This window comes from Peromyscus leucopus, chromosome 12 (assembly GCF_004664715.2).
Source record: "Peromyscus leucopus breed LL Stock chromosome 12, UCI_PerLeu_2.1, whole genome shotgun sequence".
Taxonomy (NCBI): Eukaryota; Metazoa; Chordata; class Mammalia; order Rodentia; family Cricetidae; genus Peromyscus; species Peromyscus leucopus.
This window is the reverse complement of record NC_051073.1, coordinates 16,899,804-16,922,102: the sequence shown is the minus strand read 5'-3', so window position 1 is coordinate 16,922,102 and position 22,299 is coordinate 16,899,804. Positions and strand designations below refer to the sequence as shown.

Here is a 22,299-nt window from a genome sequence, read left to right as displayed (position 1 = left end):
GTCAAGCAACCCCATGCTTGTGAATGGAGTATTTTGTGCACTTGTTATTAGCTGCTCATTACACTGTCTGGAGGATGGCATTGCCTGCCATTTATCTACTCATAAGATACAGAATCTGTTATTATTTTATTTATACCTGTCTTGTCCTACTAGTAAATTATATGCTTACATTCCCTAGTAATTAATTAATTCTATTCTATACGAGCAAATATAGAAAGGTAAAGTAGTAAGCTATTGCAAGCTGAAGGTAGTACTTATCAAATTCAAGTTATTTAGTATGCCTCTTTTTTATAGTCAAGTACTATTTCTGTCATTATATTGAAGTTTTTAATTGTTTTTTTGGTTTAATTTTAATAAAAAACTATTTAAAAATCAATGTTTATAATGCTGTGCTTACCATTTATATTCATTGAATTATAAAAAAAAGTATAATTAACAAACATGAACTAGAAGATTGTGTTGGCTTGTGTGGTATAGATGTGATTTAATCTTTATTGTTTACATCATGAGGTTTTGAACCACTAGTCATATTTGTGACAAGTTTTTCTAGATTAAGTTGAGGTGGGAGTACTTACTTTAGCTGTGGGGGGCACCATTCCGTAGGCTGAGGGCCCAGGCTGAGAAGAATGCAGAAACAAGGGAGCAGAGTCACTGTTATGTGTGTCCTTACTGTGGATGCAGAATAACCAACTTCTTGATCCAGCTACAAACACATCGATGCTATGAGAGACTGTATCAACCCAAACTGTTAGCAAAAAATAAATTGAAAAACAAATTAAGATTTTTTTCCTGTGAATTGCTTTGTTGGATATTTTGTTGTAGCAACAGGAAAAGCAACTGATATAATAATATTCTTTATAAAAACAACCCTAACTTTTTCACATATACATTAATACTAACTTTTTTCATTTTTTTATCCTGACTGTAGACCCCCACCACCACCTCTGCCCTGCTTCCTTCTACCTATCCATCCATTCCTCCATCGATGTCTCCTTTAAGAGAAGGGCAGACCTCCAATGGTCATCAACAAAGCATGGCACACCAAGTTGAGGCAAGACCAAGTTTCTCCCCCTGCATCAAGGCTGGGCAGGGAACCCAGAATGGCGAATAGGTTTCCAAAAGCCAGCTCAAGTACCAGGCACAGCTCTTTATTCCAGTGCTAGGAGCCCCACAAACAGACCAAGCTGCACACCTGTCCCACACAAGCAGAAGGCCTAGGTCAGTCCCATGCAGGCATGCTAGTTTTAGGTCTAGAGTCTATGAGCTCCAAGGAGCTTGGGTCAGCTGACTCTGTGGGTTCCTCTATTGTGACCTTGATCCCCTTGTTTCATAAAATCCCGCCTTCCTCTCTTCAACAGGACTCCTGGAGTTCATCCCAGTGATTGGCTGTGAAACAACCCTATCCTAAAATATATTTTGCCTTAATATAATGCAAAAAATTCAGTTGAGCATTCCAATGATGTTTCAATTAGGATATAGCCCATTGGCCCACATCCTCTGTGAGGTTTCTCTCTGCTAAGTAAATACTTTTTGAAATCATAATGGGTACATAAATACACAATCCATTCACAACTCATTATGACTGTCATTTATTTAATTATAACTTTTATAAATTGCCCCTGAAATGATATCTTCACTTTTTGTTGATAAAAATGAACAGCCAATTTCAAACACATTATTTTTTTCTATGTAAAAATGTACTACTAGTTATGGTCTTCATTAAGATTATCTTAAAAATATATGAATAAAATGATACATTTTTTTGTTTTGTTTATATGCCTTTGAAGAATGCATTTTTCAGTGTAAGGAAACAACTATATGATTCAGCCTTATTTTAAAATTGAAACCATTTTTATTCACCTTGATAAACAGATAGACATAAACTAAAAGCTAATAATAATAAAATAAGCAGGTAGCAACTTCTTTAGGTATAATTCCTAGAAAAATATATATGTACATGATTCTATTATAAAACTATAGTACTTTCTAATATTTTATTTTCATTAATTTTTGACAGCTTCATTTATTCATACAGTATCAATCATATTCCTCTCCTAATTCCTCTCAAATACTGCACCTCCCAAATTCCTTCCAAGTTATGTCATCTTTACATATTTTAATGATATAAGAACAGTATATTTGTAATATAGTTTTAGTCTTATGAATCGTATTCTTTATATACATCCTTATCTATATCTTTATATATCCACTACTGTAGTGTAGTCCTACTCTGAAATAAGAACATTTCATAGTTTAAAACTATAATCAGAATATATTACATGAAAAAATCAATTTTCAACATTAACAAGAAATAGAAGAAATGAAATAATACTGAAGCCTCATTTATTAAAAGACAAAATGCTTTAGAGAGAATTTTTTAAAGACCTGTGAAAATCTCTGCTGAAAGTTCTTATCTCTATATATAAGTTGTAAATATTGCATTGTACTTTTTCTATCTTGTTTCTTTGCTTTTTCATTCTTCAGCAAATGCAAACACACTTGTTGATACAAATCCTTAAGTATCAGTTTCATAAAATGTAAGCATTGAAATAATGGGAAGGTGACTTTAATTAATATGACAAATATTTTGTTTCTGACATACAGATGTTTGGATTCACTAAACAGTCCGCATCATTCAAGGTTCTGTAGAAGAACCAATCTGCACACACACACACACACACACACACACACACACACACACACACACTCACCTGTGATTTATTAGATTGGCTTACAGACTGTGGATTAGCTAGATCAACAGCGGCTGTCTCTCTTCTGAAAGGCTGATGATCTGATCATTGTTCAGTCCGTGAGGCTAAATGTCTCAGCTGGTCTTCAGTCTTTGTTGGAATCCCAAAGAAGTATGTTCTAATTCCAGCAAAGTAATGCCTCAGGGGCAAGATAAAGGAACTTTCCAGTGACAGTAAAAAAAATTAGGTAAAAACCATATGTATTTTTCTTCTTCCATACAGGCTGCCCTCAGAATCAAAATGTATGTTTGGGTTGCTCTTCTTAACTCAAGTGATGCAATAATAATAATAAAAAAAAATCCTCAAAGGTGTACCTAACTGCTTGGCTTTTAGTCAATTACAGATGTAGTTAAATTGACAACCAAGATTAGCTGTCACTCAATCATGAAGAAACATATTGCACTCGGGACAGAGAGTATGAGTGTACGTGTGTGTGTGTGTGTGTGTGTGTGTGTGTGTGTGTGTGTGTGTGTGTGTATTTCTTGCTTTGTGGTGTAAAGTTTGGGAGGAAGGACAGAATTGATGCACATTAAAAATTATTAAGCAGCTGGGTGGTGGTGGCACATGCCTTTAATCCCAGCACTAGGGAGGCAGAGGCAGGAGGATCTCTGTGAGTTCAAGGCCAGCCTGAGCTACAAAGCCAGTTCCAGGAAAGGAGCAAAGCTACACAGAGAAACCCTGTCTCAAAAAACCAAAAAAAAAAAAAAAAAAAAAAAAAAATTAAGCAATCTAATGAATATTCAGTTTGAGATAGGCTCTGTTCATGTTTAAATGTGTCAATTTGAGTATAGAAACAGACCTACAGTATCCACAGGTACAGTTTTGGCTTCTATATCATGTGTTCACTACTCAGTGTAAGGAGTTTACTTCTGTAATACTGATTTGGAAAATTTTGCCTAGTATTACCATAATTTTATCTCATTCTATTTTATTCCATGCTAGTAAAAATCGATTGTACTCTTCTCTGCATTTCAAAGGAAAAAAGACCAACAAAGTATAAGGATATAATCAATTTCCATCATCTGTTTTTACTAAAACAGAAGATTTAAGACTTCCAATCTCTTTTCCCTGCTTGAATAAGTAATTAGCAAGATTAGATCAGAGACTCTACTATTATAATGAGTTGTAGTCATTTGAGGAGTTTCTGATTATCTACAGTTTTCAAAAAAATTCTATTGGTATGGAAAAATATACAGGATATAATGGCACATTTATATCATTGTACTTAAAGATGAAGAATAGCATATAAGTATTTTCTAAGTAATTTTAATTCTAGACAAGACAATTTTTATGTTTTGTTTTGACTGTATATTGCTTCTTTTATTTGCATCTTTTATTTATATCTTTTTTCAAACCTAGAATGTACATTCTGCAAGGCAGAAAGGGGTATTCCTAAATATAAAGTTTAAAAATTATCAAAAAACAAAACAAAAACAAAAACAAAACAAAAAAAAACAAAGTGAAAAGTTCAGTGTTCATGAAGATAATCCTAATATGAAACCCAAACATGACCACTTTTAAGCTCAAAATAACTCAAGGAATTAATTTAATAAAATATTTTAGCACATAATAGTAAATATTCAAATATTTCAGATTTTAATATGCATATTTTAAGTAGATATTTTGCTTACTTCCTATGGTTGGGAATATGAAAATAAAGGTTGAAGCTGAAAAACGGACATTGATTTCTTAACAATCACAGTTGGGGATTATACATTATGCAGTGCTTAAATTCAGATAAGTAAATGTTCCTTCCATTTACTTTATCTAGCAAATATAAGATTGTCAATGTACAAAGAACAATCTTTACATTTCAAAAATGTTGCAGTAAGGAAACTTGAATCTTTGTTTCCCTTGATAGCCTGCTTTGATAATGATTTAAATTAGTGTGAATAATAAATTATGATTCTTAAAGGAGACTCTATACTATAGTTAGTTACAGAGCTGCGTACACATGGACTTCCCTGAGCCTTACTTGCTGGGATCTCACTAAACATTGCTCTTCTACATCTACTAAATCGAGAGTAGGATTAGGATATTGTAGGGGGAACTACAGGGCAAAGTGTCCAGTTATATGTTTTTATTATTTGGAAGAGGTGAAATAAAGTCTCTGAACATAAAATAATGGCAAGTAGTTGGAAATACAACTTTCAGTTAGTTAAGACATACTGTATACAATGAAAGAATCTCATACTAGACTACATAAGTGTGATTACTACACGTAAAAATATATTGGGAAATGAGAGAATAAAAGAGCTGTATTTCATGTTAAGATGCTCTGGGATGCTATATAAATGTCCCCTTTATTTATAAAGACTACTGTATTTCTTCCATCATACACATACATGCTCACACACAGAGCACAGATACGCACAGAGACACAGATACATTTACAAAAATGTTTAGCATTTGATATAAAATACAATTCCACATAGAATAATGCATGAAGTATATTGTTATATCACTCATGGCTTTCTAATCTTGTTGTTGGTGGCGTTCCAAGTTGACAAACTAGAATGTGCTGAACTTCTGCTGTGGAAGTTACTCAGAGGAATTATTACTCTGTGATACAAGGTAAGCCTTGTTCAGGGTCACTGTTTATACATCCTCCAGATTCTATAATATTTGCAACATTAGCTTGTCTGATAAGTCTGTGCTTTATCTTCATAAAAGATTTTAAGATAAATTCTGATTCTTGTGATCCAACCTTATTAAGACAACTACAAGTATTTACTTAGTGATCTTTAACACTGCTACATAGAACAGTGTTTTTCCAAATCCCTTATGCCTTTTTAGCTTTCTGCTATAACTCAACCAGTAGAGAAGTAACATTACTTTGGTAAATTTTTTTTTTTTTTTAAATTAGGGGAAAAAACAAAGAGCCAAATTTTGACTGTAGAGAAGTCAGATAACAAGCACACAACCTACTCCTGGTATGTGTAGATTTTTTTTACACGTGTATTTTTCTTTGCGGAGATAATGTGCTTCTCTGAAGAAATTTTTTATTAGAGTGACATTTTTAGGATACACCTAATGCATTTTTTCATGCTAGTGCTCTGAGAGCAATAATATAGGTCCCTGCTGGGCAATAGGCAGAACTGATACTTCTATTCCCCATCTGATGTAGGTGGTAGAATATAATTAGCTGTGCTGGAAATCTTCCTTGATGCCCCTGAGCTGGCTGAGAGGTGAGTTTTCAATCATTTACAACTTTCTGTACTCTTTTCCAGCCCATAGCTTGAATAAAGATTATCAGAAATTCTAGTCATATGTAAAATGAGGCCTTTCAAAGCTGTTCTTAAAAGAATTCTAGGACATGATTTTAAAGACGCAAATCAATTATAGATTTTCAATTTATGAGATTTTCTTTAATAAAACATCATTTTTGTGAAACAATAGACTAGCAACTCCTGCTTTTGCAAGGATTATTTTGAGTTCAGTATTATTTATGAGAGGTACCATAAAGTTTTGTACCAAACTATATTGTGTATTATAAGTGGTAATTATCTATAGATGATTTAGCTGATGTTTTCTTGTTCTTAGGAAGCAGTCTGATCTACTTCTGAAATTATTTTCTAAACATTCATTTAGCCATAATTATATAAGCAGATACCAGTGAATATCAACAAATTAACAAATGGAAAAATGCTCCTAGAAAATATAACTTTGAAATGTGCATGTGTTCACTTATCAAATGCTTTTAAATAAATTCAACCCAGAAATTGTCAGTTTTAATGAGTGTATACCCAGTACGGTATATTAGTTTACAATTCTCTTAAATGTAGATTAGAAAGAAAAGTTAATTGTTTGATATATAGATGTAGTATATTGTAATGATATTGAGAAAATATGTCAATAAACACTTCTAGTCAAAGTTGTGCCAAAAAAATCAGTTCATGAAATAATATTGAACATGCAAGTTGGTGAAAGGAATTGATCACTTTCTCATTTTCATTACCCTTATCCAGTAATCTCATGCTTCAGTTTTTTTTGGGGGGATAGAGTATCATAAAATAATTTTTGTATTTATAAGCCAAGATTTTCAAATAAAACGTATCACCCATGTATTATATAACTTGTGTTTATTTAGGAAAATGATGTGTGCATCACACTTTTTCTTTTGTTTAATATTATTGGAATCAATCTCTTTGATATATATCATAGCCTTTATTTTGTTATCTGTAAAACTGCATGTTTATTTTGAAATCTTTCTCTCTTAGAATGTAAATGATTTTAAAGACATATTTAATTGTGCATCTACTTATTTGTTTATTTCACACCATGAAGGGACCTTCCATTTCTAAATTTCTAGGTCTTTTCTATGGTTAATTTTATCTACCTTGTTCACTTTCTTTAATCTATATTTTAAATTCCATTGCCTGTTAGATCACCATTATTTGATATATACTACAGTCTTTGTATTCTTTATGAAACATTATCCATCATGGTTAAATTTAACACTATACCTATTCTCAACTTATGATGGCACAGCTAAACTTAGCCAGAAGAAAGCTCTCAATTGTTTGGAATGGTCTGTTTAAAATTGTGCCTCATCATATGAAGTGAGTTATTTGTGATGTCAGGATTCATCTCACATTATTTCTGCCCTATTTTCTTTCTTTTTTTAAAATCTAATTTGTACCTTCCTTTAGTGTACCTATTTATAGAATTTAACAACATATTTCAACACATCCATAAAACACAAACTGATACATTAAGGGTATAACAAGCATTTCTAATGCATATATGTATGTGTGTGTGTGTGTGTGTGTGTTGTGTGTGTGTGTGTGTGTGTGTGTACACATATGTAATACACAATTTGATAAGCTACTCACAGTACTTCTCAACCTTCCTACTGCTGCAACCCTTTAATACAGTTCCTTATGCTGTAGGGAACCCCAACCGTAAAATTATTTTTCTTGCTACTTCATAACTACAGTTTTGCTACACTTATGAGTTTTAATATCAATGTCTGTGTTTTCCAGTGCTTAAAGACAAAGCCTGAGAAAGGAGCATTTGATCCCCAAAGGGGTCATGACCCACATGTGGAAAGCACATCTGACTGTAGTGATTTCATTCTGGTAAAAAGCACTGGAACTCGTTCCCTCCTATCTAACTGCTTTTTCAGTACCTCTCATCCAAACTACCTTGACACCTTGGCCTGTCTCGTTCCTCAAGAATCAGTATTTGATAACTAATTGTAACGTTTACTGCTTATGTTAGGAGGGAGAACATGAGGCATTTGTTGTTGCATGCCAGTTTTATTCCACTTTGCATATTATCTTGAAGTTCTATTCATTTTGCTGCCAATGGAAGGATTTGATTTTTCCTTATTTCCTTATTCAGACATTTCACTGTGCTTGTATAGCACATTTTCCTACTCACTCATCCATCAGTTCACACTTGGGTAGGTCCTATATATTTTCTACTGTGAATACTGCCGGAATAAACATTAGTGCAAAGTGTTACCTTGGTTTGATGATTTCATTTCCTTTAACTATCCACACAGATAGGATGGTCCATCACTTTGAAGTTACTATAGAAACCTCTACATTCTTCTCCATAATGGCTTTCCTCGCTTACATGCCTGTCAACAGAGTACTTTCCTCCTACACTACCATCAGTGTTTGTTACTGTTTGATCACAGTCTTTCTATATAGTATACTGTATGACTACAAATATGCAGATAAAAAAGAAAAGTAGGATTATAACAATATAAGACCCATTAGTGGTAAGAGCCACCTTCAACAGCCCGTGAACATCAGTAATTCATCTCTCACTAGCACTTAAATATTCATTTATTCTTTGAACACTTCATACATTTATGTGATGCTGAAGCTAGAAAACTACAAACAGTTCTCAGAGGTAGATGCATTAAGGGGGATATATTAACAAAATTCAGATAAAATTAAATTATAGATGGGGCATATGGGAAATAGAAAGCTTCCACCATGTGTGAATAGGGTATGGAAATATGAGCGGGTGGATGGAAACTTAATAAAAATGGAGGATATGTGAAAAAACACTTTGTGAATAAGTTATGTAGAGACCAATATGAAAACAAAATTCTAAACAGTAAAAAAGAAACACAGAGCCAATTACAGAGGAAATAACCAAAGAGATCAGAGCAAGAGCCACGACTACCTTATCTTACCACCAGCAGTAGCTTTCACACAGAAAGAGAGAGCTTCTTCCTGTCTGACTTGTCTTTTCATTACCTTTCTGTTCTGCCTTCTCATTGGCTGTGAACCCAGCCACATGATTTCCTCGTTACTTCTGTCTATACATACCTCCAGGTCTCTATGGTTGGTAGTGGGATTAAAGGTTCGTGTCACCACACTTGGCTGTGTCCTTGACCACACAGAGACTGCCTGCCATGTGATGAGATTAAGGGCATGTGCTACCACGTCCTGACTTCCGTGTATGGCTATTTGTTCTCTGATCTCCAGGCAACTTTTATTATTAACATAAAATACAATCACAATTCAGCACAAATAAAATACCACCATACCAATGGGCTTTAAGTTCAAGAATATTAATTAGAGAAAATAGTAGGACACTGGTACCACTAAAGGAAAAGGAAGGAATTCTTATCCATATTTTTAGATTATTTATCACCTTAATGATACAAATCAATATTAAAAAAAATGCTTACTGCTATCAGTTGACAAATCGATACCCTGCATGACTGTATAAATCCATGTATGTGGAAACTGATAGAAGATATATATTAGCAAGAGATAGATAAGCAGATGTATATGTAGATACAAAGATTCAAAATGAAGGTAATCTTATACTGCATCTCTCCTCTGTATTAAACACATTTTAAAGTTATTCTGTATACATTTTCCCTCCAGTTTTCTTTTAACTACACTCCAGTCAGGCTTTGATGATGATGCTCTACTCAAACTCTGAAAAACTTACTAATTTCCTTTCTAAATCTAATGGTAAGCCACCAGTTTGGATCTTTCACTCTGTAGTAAAGTAGTGATGATCCAGTAAAATCTCTTTTGATTGAAGTGTGTGTGAGTGTGTGTGTGTGTGTGTGTGTGTGTGTGTGTGTGTGTTAATTTTCTTGGATTCCCTTGTTTGTTTTCTTTCATAATACTTCTCCAAGTATCTTAAAGTCACACTTGAGCTCAGTTTAACCAAAGACACTTGCTCAGGGCCCATACTTAGGCATCTCTAAATATTACTACTCTCTGAGTCTCGTGGCTTTTAACTAACAGCAGGATTCCAAAGGCTGCCAATTTCCACCTTGGACCTCTCCACTGAATAACTCAATTTCCATATTAAATAAACATTATGAACTATTCAGTCCTAACTTGAAAATTTCTTATCTGTTCACTTATCCTTTATTCATCTTAGCCTCATTAAATTCCAGTATTTTCCTTCCAACTTACATGGTATAAATTCATGGATAAATTCAATCTCTGTCTATTATTTTAACCACAGTCATTATTGTAACAAATTCCTAATGTAATCTCTACTCAAAATCTCATTATTGTCTTGATCGAAGATATCATCATTATTTGAAAAGTTTATAGTAATAAATTTCAAGAGGCTTCAGTATATCCAGGCTCTTCCATGTTTTCTCATTAAAATAGCTATCATGATCCATTTAGGCAAAGTCAGACAATTTAACCCCTCTGCTAGAAACTGTTTACAATCTCATAGGGTTCAGAACCCACTGCTGCTTCCTGCATTTGTCTCCAGGTAGGCCACTCTTCTCCACTATTTAATCCTGTTTTCCTTTACCTTCTACCATTAAAATAAATTAATTTTGTCAAATGAAACTGAATAATTATCCTTCAATCCACGTACACTGCAAATTTTACTGGCATATCAAATATGTACTGCTTGACAAACTGCCCCACATTTTGAATCATTAGTATGGTGATAACATTGGAGTTTTAAATTATGTTTATATTTTTGAGAGTCCTTTAAATGCAAAACAAAAATCAGTATTATAATCTACTAAATTTTATAAATGTATTAATTATGATAATTTTCACATTGAGGGTTATATCCTTTAAATAAATTATATATAAAGTTCAGGAGAGTATAATTTAACAGCCAAAAAAAGAAGTCAATTTAACAATTGAACTGTGGATAAAATAATATACTATATTGGCTTTTTGGATCTCAGCAATTAAGTTTAAAGTTTACTATAACTAGAAGATTGCTTAGGGATTTGATACTTTAGTTATCAAAATTTCAGACTAAATGCAATCTTAGGGTGTCCATGCATCTATTTAATAACCATATAAATGAGTAAAGATTCCTTTACTTGCTTTGAGAATTAATAATTGAATTGTTTTATGTGTAAAATAAAATCTCATTTGGGGACACAATGTGTCTCATATACAAGTTCAGAGAAGCAGGAGATCACTAAGTCCTACAGCTGCACCCTTTTGTTAAGAGCTACAGATGAAATGTAATAAAGATTCATTAGGACTTTTTCCACCCCCTACTAAATTCTAGGAAATAAATGCTCATGCTGGTTTGATCACCACCATGAGATAGTATGCTGCATGTTTTTAATGCCAAGTAATGTAATTTTTAATATGCTTTAATAACATTTACAGCATTATGCCTTGTACTATAATTAGTAAATAGTATTTCCCAACACAATTATGAAGACAGGCTTTTTCTTACATGTTATATTTTCTCATACAAATGTATCTGGAATCCTCATACTCTCTACGCACTTTTCACCAAATTTTCCCAGATAATAATGTGGCTAGTTCATTTGTATCATCTAGAAATTAATATGCATCACTGGAAAAATTCATCCCAAACCTCTTTAACACCTAATTTTAAATGACATTAGAAGAAAGAATATAGTAAAGGAATATAGGCTATGCAGATGGTGTTCCATTGTAGTTCTTTCTGTGGCTACTGGTATGGATCCCTTTTTCCCATGCAAGGGAATTCTCACTGTGAAGCCTTCTAGATGTTATCCATTTATGAATGTATATTTACACCAACACACCTACATGTAAAACACAGCAACCAAATCTGCACATTTTCTCATTTACATTGCTTTAGGTTACAATAGCTCACCTGCTACACTGCTTTAGAAGTCCTTTCTTCATCAATTGAAATTTTCTACCAATTAAAGAAGTTCAGTTTCTTTGGACTTCATTTGAAATTTTGTTTTACAATTGATTTTATTATGAAATTGAATTTACTTATGTGTGAAACAGTACTAAAATGTATAGTTATATGGTGAAAGGCAATGTTTTCAATATAGTCTTCAATAGGTAAGTCAAATTACATGTATTACCAACCTCAAATATTTATCATCCCTTTATAGATTAAAAAAAAACTCAAAACAATGCCTACTCTTTTAAAATCTATGCACTTCATGATCATTATCCATGTACACAACACTATGTAACAGTGCAACAGAACTTCTACCATGTAATGAGTTTTCATTGTCCAGTGATCAATCAAAAGTCATGTCTCATTTTCTCTAATATCTCAGGCTCTGGTTAACAAGATTTCACTTCCATATTCTGCAACATCATTTTAATTGAATCATCATGTAAAGCAGGCTGTGTCATACTTGTCATTCTGTATTTTAAATAATAGTAGCACCTCAAATTCTTATTGATGAATTTGACAGTATTTCTTCCTTTTAAATGTAAGAATAGTAATATATGCAAGTCAACATACACACAATTTTTTACTATTTTATATTATTTTATTTTATCAATATATTGAAATAATATGAATCATAATTCTCATCACATACTGATTTCTTATTTTATTACATGTTTTCTTATCAACTCTTCTTCTCATTCTGCAGGAGAAGCTCTATACTCTTTTCTAACATGAATACAAAGGATGTTTCTTACTCAGAGTTACCAACACAATGTGAAATTTAGTCATTGATAATGATAATAACCATGCTTTGTGAGATGATAAATATTGCTTTGGTTTTGATAACCATGGTGATGGACAAATTCAGATTTTAGTATGAAACTATTTGCTAATCTTATATATTTAATTGATAATAAATATTTAGGTCATTGGCCTTTTATAAGATTAATTTTTGTTTTTAATTATATATATATATATATATATATATATATATATATATGTGGTGGGGTATGTGCACGCAAGTGCAGTGGGTACCTGTGGAAGACAGAAAAGAGAGTCCCTCAAACTGGAATTACGGGTTGATGTATGTATTGCAAGTACTTTAATTTTTAAAAGCAAAAGTGAAATAATAAAGAACTAGGACTTCTTGCATCTGTGGCAAACTATGATCACTAATGTTAAGTCCATTGTTTTTTACCTGACTTTATAATTTTAGAGTGAGTGACAGTTAAATCTACCTTTGCTTCGTTTTCCAAATCTGGAAAATATGCGGAGAGACAGAGACAAAGACAGAGATAGACACAGAAAGAGACAGAGAGAGAGAGAAAGATGAAAGAGAAGGGCAGCTTTATAGTCATAATACAGGGAAAAGACCGACTTTTTCTTTGACCTTGCATAACAAGGGCCACATGAATTTTAAAATATTGGCTGGCTGACTGCCACCTTGGTCATGAAACAGGATAAATAAGGAGAAAATACCTATATAAGGTTTCTCGGTGACTTATGTGAAACAGGATGGAAGACAAGGAGTAGTCAGTTTGTGTTTAATATAATAGGCCAGATATTTTATAAGTTACCATGGCAGTACAATTGTACTTCTTAATTTGTAGAGGGGTTAATTTGTATTCATGTTAGAAAAGAGTACAGAGCTTCTCCTGCAGAATGAAAAGAAGAGGGAAATAGGTAACAAAATTCTGTGTATGTTGACTTGCATATATTACTATTCTGGTTTATTTTTTAAATCTTTTCTGCCTGTAATTAAACATCATCACTGATCAACATGCTTATCATGTATCCAGCACTGAATCTACATATTGTCATTTAGTCCTCAACAGCAATGAGTAAGGAAACCTTAAACATTGTGGAGTGATCATCACTTAATAAGTGCACAAACATAATACTGAAATGTCAGTTTCTTTCCAATTAAAAATGGCTGCAGTTTTGATAACTGTGGAAGCATGCTTTGAATTTTTATATACATCTAATTTAATATACATGTTTCCTGTGTTCAAAAAGTGATCCCATGTGTAATATAGTATCTGAAGACACTTGAGATAAAGGCTGACACTGGAGAATTGTAATGAGTTCAAGTCCAGACTCAGCTACATAAAGAGCATCAGACAAGGCATGGGTATTAAACAAGATCCTGTCTACATATAAAACACAGTAAAATAGAAATAATTATTAAATAGAATGTTTAAAAGTTTACACACACACACATACACACACACACACACACATATATGAACTGTTTCATAAAATAATAGAATTATATGTGGATTATTAATAAAATATTCCTTTTTGTTTATCTACACCCACTCCTTATCTCACTCACCCTCCCCTTCCTGCTTAAATGTCTCCTCTAGTGGCCTCGCTGGACTTCCTATGAACTGTTTTATCATTATCTTCTTCTTTACTGCTGTTCCTTATGAGTTCCCCTTTGTATCTTCCTTGTCTCAACTGCTACTCTGTTTAAGCACACAAAAAGAAATATTCAAATCCAGGATACACATTCTTTATGTATTCTACACACCGTCCACAAAGACTCCTGCAGTGGGACACCATGGATACTTCACCTGGCTTTAGTAGTTACCGATACTTTACCACCACCACTCTCCCATATCCAGTATTTTTTTTTTATTGAAAATAGATTTTTTTCAGATAATATGGTCTGGTTATGGTTTACTGTTCCATGCCTCCTGGGCTCCACTTCCCCATGTATCCAAATCCAGTTCCTTCCTTGCTCTGTCAGTAGAAAACGGGCATCTAAAATAAAATAAAAATCAAACAAAACAAAAAGAAGAATAGGACGGTATGAACAGGGAAAAAAAAAAAAAAAGCCAGAGCAAAAACACAGGAAAACGTATGGCTGCAGAGACACGGACTTTTGCACACACAGAAATTCCATAAAAGCACAAAACCGAAAACCACAATGCGTAAATAAGCAAAAGAGCTGTAAGAAAAAAAAAATTAAGAATAATAATAAAAAAATTCCCGGCCAAAGCATTATGAGACAAAGAAGTTTGAAAAATAGCATTGATTTGGTTTAGTATTGTCCACCTATTGCTGTACAGACATGGGACCTACCCTTAAATGTGTTTTGTTTTGTTTTGTTTCCCAGTAAGATTCCCTTGGAGAAAATGTAATTGTTCCTTTATGAGCAGATATCAGTTACAGATTGCTTCTGGTTTAGGGACGGGGGCTTTTTTCCAATTCTCTTTTCAGTACTGAGACCCCATTTGGCTTAGAACTGTGCATGTGTGTGCTGCTACAGTCTCTGTGAGTTCACGTACTCATCAGTCCTGTTGAGCATGGCAGGTCTTTTCTCCTTGCTGTTCTTGACTTCCACTGTTGCTTGCATTTTTTCTACCTCCTCTTCTGCATTTTCCTGAATCGCAGTCAGGAATGCTCTGCCTCACAGACTTACCAACCCACAAAGAAGCCAATCCTAATACCACTCACTTTATACATTGACCTAGGAGAATTTCAAAACTTAAGGTCTTTTGATGTTTGGATTTTTTTTTTTTCTTTCACCAAACATCATGAGTGATCTTTGCAACTTACAAGTGAATCCAGCTTGTAACAGGAATTACTAAATGGTCCTTTAATAAAAAAACTCAGCGCCAGATATTGGGGTAAAAGCTGAAATATCAGAGAAGCAGAGTTAGCTGCAGCCAACCTCACCTTGCCAACTCCTCGGCGGATCCTGTTTCCATGAATCCTCAGACTGAAAGTCTCTGCGTCCTCACCGGAAAGGCCTCAGCCAAACAGAGTCTTTAGTTCCTGTCTCTTCAGGCCTTATATACCTTTCTCTACCCTGCCATTTTACATCCTGGAATTAAAGGGTTGTGTGCTTCCCAACCAAAGGCATGAGATCTCAAGCGCTGGGATTAAAGGTGTGTGCCACCACTGCCTGGCTCTGTTTTCTTTCCTAAATCAATCTCATATAGTCCAGGTTGGCCTTGAACTCACAGAGATATAGACAGATCTCTGCTTCCTGAGTGCTAGGATTAAAGGTATGTGCCACCACTGTGTGGCCTCTATTTTTAATCTAGTGGCTTGTTCTATTCTCTGATCTCAGGTAAATTTTATTAGGGTACACAATATATTACCCCACCAGCTTACTTATTTGTGTGAAATATTCCATGTATTCTTCCATGTTTATAAAACTCAAATTCCTTCACCTGAATTTTACTTTTTTAAAGTGTAATTCATATAATATAACTAACATAGCACACAATGGAACTATTAAACTGTTCTAAGAAAATCATTTTTTTTTCATGATTAAGCTATTAGTGTAGTCTATACTGTCCTCTTCAATACTTCCTATTCTTCACAGAGACCCCCAAACTGTTACTATATTTCTGTTTTTTTCAAATCAACTATTAGTGAAATTTCAAATAAAAAATATACAACATTTGTACTGCCTTTTCCAACTTGGGCTACTATTTTTTACAATTTTCCATCTTGAGATAAATATATCTTGAGATATATAATAATTACTTTTCATTGATAATGATTATATTAGATGGGTTGTTATCTACAATAATGTAGAAAACCCATTTTTTTTTTTCATTTTGGCATTTGTAACCATGCTGTTACTTATCACCAGTGTTTGTTTACATGTTTGAGACACTGTCTTTATCTACCTTCCCTGCACCATTTTACATCCTCATGAGCAATGATCCAACTTCTCCATGTCCTCACCTACATTTGGCAGCATGTCCTTTTATTATAGTCTAATCAGCAGGTTGGATATTCAGAGTGGCATTTAAATAAAGGTTAATGATGTTGATCATCTTCTGTGATTATGTTTCACTTCCTGCAGCATTGTAGATTATTGATAATAGTTTTATGGATTAAGTTACTTCTTTTAACTCCTCCACTATATACAGGACATACCATCTCCACTGATGTTACAACAGCTAAATGTACTTTCAAGTTTAAGCTTGTACCTTTCACTTCCTTTCCATTTTCCCAACTCTTTCACTTAGTCCAGGCTAATTTTGTGGATGCACAACTCCACAGAGCTCCAGGATCAGTGTAATGTACATTTATAAGTCATTTTTAAACCTATGACATTTTTAAATATAAAACAAATTTTACTTTGTGTCTCTTGTAAATGTGTGATTTATCATTTGTCTTATAGTATTGACAAAGAATACCTACATGATGTGTTCCTCCCATTTGCAAACCACAGTAGTTGTTATACTGAGTTTTATCTACAGTAGTATGGACTGTAATTTGCTATCATTTCCTCTAAGCCTTTTAGCCTGGAAGCCTAATGACTTTGCTCGTCTTAGTAATTTTTTTTTTTTTATATCTCCAGAACCTAGTATAGTGTTTATAGTATGTCTTTAATAATATGTGGTTTAACATCAACAACAATATGGATATTATGATGCATAAAAAAGTATTTGAGAACTCTATAATCATGCGCTATTGACATATAGCTATTTTCACTTTTTAAACATTTGTGTGGTATCAGAGAAATACTGTTTATTGTATGTAATACCTTTTATAAACATTAATTTAATGTTATAATTTTCAATACATTATTGATTGTAAAGATAAGGGATTGGTTGTAAATATAAGGAAAGAAATTGATATTGGACCCTATGAAAAAAAAATCATGCTAGGGATTTTTATTGCCCATATTATTCTTTATTTATGCTTCTAAGATGAAAAGTAATTACACCAAAAGGTCACTTCATGAAGTGAAAATAGAAAATTATGAAGCATGGAGGGAACCATGAAGAAAGAAAATTAATGTTAATAGTATACAGAACAAAGAGAATGTTTCTGCTTAAAATTCACGGAACGACTACTAGAACTGTTCAATGAAATATTCATATAATTCTTAAAAATTAGACAATTCATTGGTAATGAGCTTGGGAGTATGTTCCTGCTGATGTATTTTGCAGTTCTGTTTTGCTTTTGTGTCTTAATATTTAAAGCCAAGTTTCAGTGACATCAATAAAGATACGATCCTATTAGTAATAAGACTAGCAGCAGGGATGTACAATTGGGCCCAGTTTTGTAGCCACACAGACAGAAGTTTTCCTGTGTCCCACCCAATCTGCAGCCACTCAGACCCAAGTAAACACACAGTGGCTTATATTAATTAAAAATGTCTGGCCATTAGCTCAGGCTTACTACTGACTAGTTCTTACACTTAAACTCAGCCCATTTCTGTTCATCTATATGTTGCCACGTGTTCCGTGGCTTTACCTGTGTGCCATTATATGCTGATCCCTGGACAGTAGGCTGGCATCTTCTAAGTCAGCCTTCCTCTTCCCAGAATTCTCCTTGTCTGCTTATCCTGCCTATACTTCCTGCCTGGCTACTGGCCAGTCAGCATTTTATTAAACCATTGTACAAAAGCACTATCCCACAATAGTTCTTCAGTCTTCTTGGATTCTATGGGCAGGCACTCTTCTCACCTGTCTGAATCAGAAGATTTGCCATCACACCCTCACTCCAATGTGCACTTGTAGAGTTCTTTTGGGTTCTCTTATATGCCCTTGAGGTTTCGGCTTTGAGTTCTTTTTTCAACACCATCCAGTTATCATCATTTTAAAAAGTTAACCTACATTTGAGATGTTCAGTGAGCATCAATCTGATTCTACACTTATCCTTAATCCTTAAATGAAGTTATGGTGTTCTCCATGGTAAAATTATTTTTTTTTACTATACTTAGAAATCATCTATTAAGCTTGAAAATTTGCCGGGTGGTGGTGGTGCACGCCTTTAATCCCAGCTGAGGAGGCAGAGGCAGGTGGATCTCTGTGAGTTTGAGGCCAGCCTGGTCTCCAAAGTGAGTTCCAGGAAAGGCGCAAACCTACACAGAGAAACCCTGTCTCAAAAAACCAAAGGAAAAAAAAAAAGCTGGAAAGTCAATAAAGATAAAATCTGTTTTATTTTTTCTCATCACTGTATCTGGAGAGTTTGCTTATAGCAGAGTAAGTGAAGAAAACCTAGAGTTGTTGAATGGGTGACTTGATTCACAGATCTCTCAAATTCCAGAAGACTACATAACTGTAATAGGAGCACCTTGTAAGCTGAAGCAGCAGAAACCAGAATTTAAAGTCAGACTGGACTCTGCAATAACACCTTGACAATAAATAAATAAGCACTGCAAGCATAAAAAAGGAACTAAAAACAATGAAAGTTTTCAAAGACATGACGCAAACAGGAAAGAAGCAGGAGAGTTGTCATCTCAAATATGCTCCATGGGACACGTGGATTCTAACTTTGTAGTGAATGTCAAGGTCATTTAACAATATAAATATGTTTTTTTTTTGTAGGAAACTGTACATTTTATAATTTCAATTGTTTTATGGTAATAATTAATAAAAATATTAGGTTTTTAACTAAATCAATATGCTGGTATTCTGTGGTTACTCAGTAATGAATTGTTGAAATAATGGTAAGCTGTATGTAAAATCATTTTATAAAATTATGGAATCGTTAACACAATAAGCCTCTCTTAAATGACCTTCTAGAAAGGCAAAAGATGAAACATTGAATCAAACTGCAAGGAGTTCATTTCTATGAAGGGCAGAAATGATAATGTACAGGCAGACACTTTGCTTTCTAATCATCTTACTTCATTCAGTGGTCGAACCTGGAAGTCCTAGATAGGCAGCTAAAATGCCCATTAACCTGTCTCAATCAAGTATCAGATGTCCTAAATGAATCTTCAGGCAGTATTGAATCAAAGCCAAGATATAAATGAATTTTCTTTTAGATTTGTGTAATGCCTTTTTGTAGCACAAAGAGAGAGAGATGTCCTTTTGAATGTCAGATATAAGGGAATGACTTTGGTCTTCTAGTCAAATGCCCACAGTGAACTTTTCAAAGCCTAAGTTATATCCAAAAATGACTTAGTTTTCAATGAATCACATATTTTTAAACTATTTTTTCTTACAAATTGTATATTATACTTTTATAATGATTTTGAAAATCGGCATTTTCACTATGGATTGATGTTAACTCAGCATTCTGTCAGAGGATTTTCCAAGCCAAATTCTATATAATCTAATATGGGCTATAAAAAGAGAATGTGTTTATTTTTTAGCAACAATTAAAATACTAAAATTCACTTTTCAATAGTGTTGACAAACAATACTTTTGTTAACAGAACAGATATTGTACACTGACTTTCCAAGGAAAATATTTATTGTGTTGTATTATATGTTTATTGGTATTTGGCCTGCAAATGTCTATGTACCATGGGCATGTAGTACTTGCAGAGGTCACAAGAGGTGATGGGTCCCCTGGGACTGTAGTTACAGACAGTTGTACAAGTATGGTACCTGGAACTTGACCTGGGTCACCTTGAAGAGCAATAAGTGATCTCTCCCACTGAATCATCTCCCTGGCTGCTTCATTTACATTTTAACAGTATAGCTGGTTACTTCTTTCTAATAAGGTCAAATACAAGTCTGTAATCAATAATAAATAACAACAAAAACACTTCTCTATTAGACCAGTTGTAAATGACTTAACTTGGTTTACAAAAATATTAAAATACCTTTTTTGTTGTATGCACTATTCTATGGTATATAGCTATGAAACAAAACTGAAATTTTCCCATATTTATTCAATTATAATTTTACTTCATGATGCAGGGTCTTGAATTTGGAAAGTAATTTAGTAAATGCATTTGTCCCAAGCAAAACATAGAGGTCAAAAGTGTTGTACTCATTTTTTGGGCAAGCAAGACAATTTTGCATAGTAAATAAAATCTGGTTGATATATTAAAAGATAGACAGGAGAATCTTGCAGTGTAAATATGGATGCTAGAAGCAATAAAGGTGAAATAGTTTGAGACAATGATGTGAAGGTACTTAGAGAAAGCACAGGATATTCAGGACAGTATAAATAATTTGAAATAATTTGAGTTGATGGTATTCAAATTGTAAAATGTGCTCGGACAGAAAGGTGATAACACACAGAGGTCCTTAACTGTCAAGCTGAAGGATTGGAGTTTACTTGGGAAGTTATGATATTTGCAGTTATATAGCCAAGGTGAGATGAAATATTCATGAAGTTATTATGAAAACAAAAAAATTGCTGATAAAAATGTTCCTCGTAACACAAGAAATGCTTTCTGCATTTCATATTATTTTGGTCAGAAAAACAAGAAATATATCTATGCATTTTCAGTGTTGAAAAGTGGTTCTGAGTAGCATTCAACCTAAAAATGTACCTATTCCCTCTTGATTCAAGAGACATGTATCAATATCATTCAAAGTGGTACAAGTTGAGACAGGACAGCTGGAGCACAGAGCAGACTGATTGATTATTATTAGCTATTGGGACAGAAAGATGACAGCTGCGGAATGTGACAGCTTCAGATACTCTACTTCTAGAAAATTCATTAACAAATTAAATTCCAAAACCCTCTCTAAGGCCAAGCATATGATACTGTACAGGGCATGGCAAAAATTCCTATCATGGAAAGAAAAATAGATCTCACTGCCTTGTCTGGAGGAGTTAATTCCAGACCTGTGTAACTGCTGGCTATGGGGAACTTAGTTGTAATTCCTTCAGTAAGAGAGGTTGGATACCACAAAGCTGTTGGCAGCCTGGGCTGCATAGAAGACTTTATCTCAAAACAAAGGGAAGAGTCTAGACATAATCATGGTGATTTGAGACGCATATCAAATGCCTATGCTCTTGAAGTGAGATAGCTGCTTTGAATATCTGGGTGAGGAGAGGTCTTGGGAGGAGCAAGAATGGAGAAAAGCATCAGTTTATATACTGGCAGAACTGAAACACCTTAAAAGGAGTATTCTGAAAAGAAGAGAACATGCAGACAGTCATCTGGGAGTTGCTTCAAAGTCCAGGGTCTGCATGGAGAGTCTAAGGTGTAGCCAAAGACAGGAAACCATGGGAAAACTGGACAATTTGGGGCATCATGATAACCAGGAGAAGTCTGCTTACTGAAGGAAGGCTAGTTCTGCTGAATAAGGAATGGACACTTGCATCTGAAGGGTGATGGGATCCCTGTGCAATTGTGGAGAATGACTTACTTACCTTGTGGAAGAAATTTATGATTTGGCTTGTTGGTTTTCTCATCCTTTTAAATTGTATGATTGCTTGCATTTTGTTGTTGTTCCTTTGTTCAGTTTCATCATTTGGTGAGAGAATGTCGTATTTTCTTAAACTAAACTTTGCTATTATTTGTGACTCAGAAAGTATATTTTTGGTAGAAAAAAGTCATTATTAAAGTTGTTTGAGAAGATTGCTTTTTCTGATACAAGGTAAATTCTAAGTAACCTGATATTATCTGATTATGTAACAACTACATTGATAAAATTACAAAACGAAAATGAATCCTACTCTGCCCCATAATCAATATAATGTTGGATAAAGGCATCTTTTGATATGAATTGAATTTTGATGATCCCAAAATTATGATAAAATTTCAGAA

At 33.7% G+C, this 22,299-nt stretch overlaps 1 protein-coding gene across 2 annotated transcripts in view; it reads left to right on the top strand.

Moving 5' to 3' along the window:
• Positions 1 to 22,299, top strand: part of Ncam2 (neural cell adhesion molecule 2) — a 410,880-nt gene that overhangs the window by 279,808 nt on the left and 108,773 nt on the right. The gene's annotated exons all lie outside the window — the stretch shown is intronic.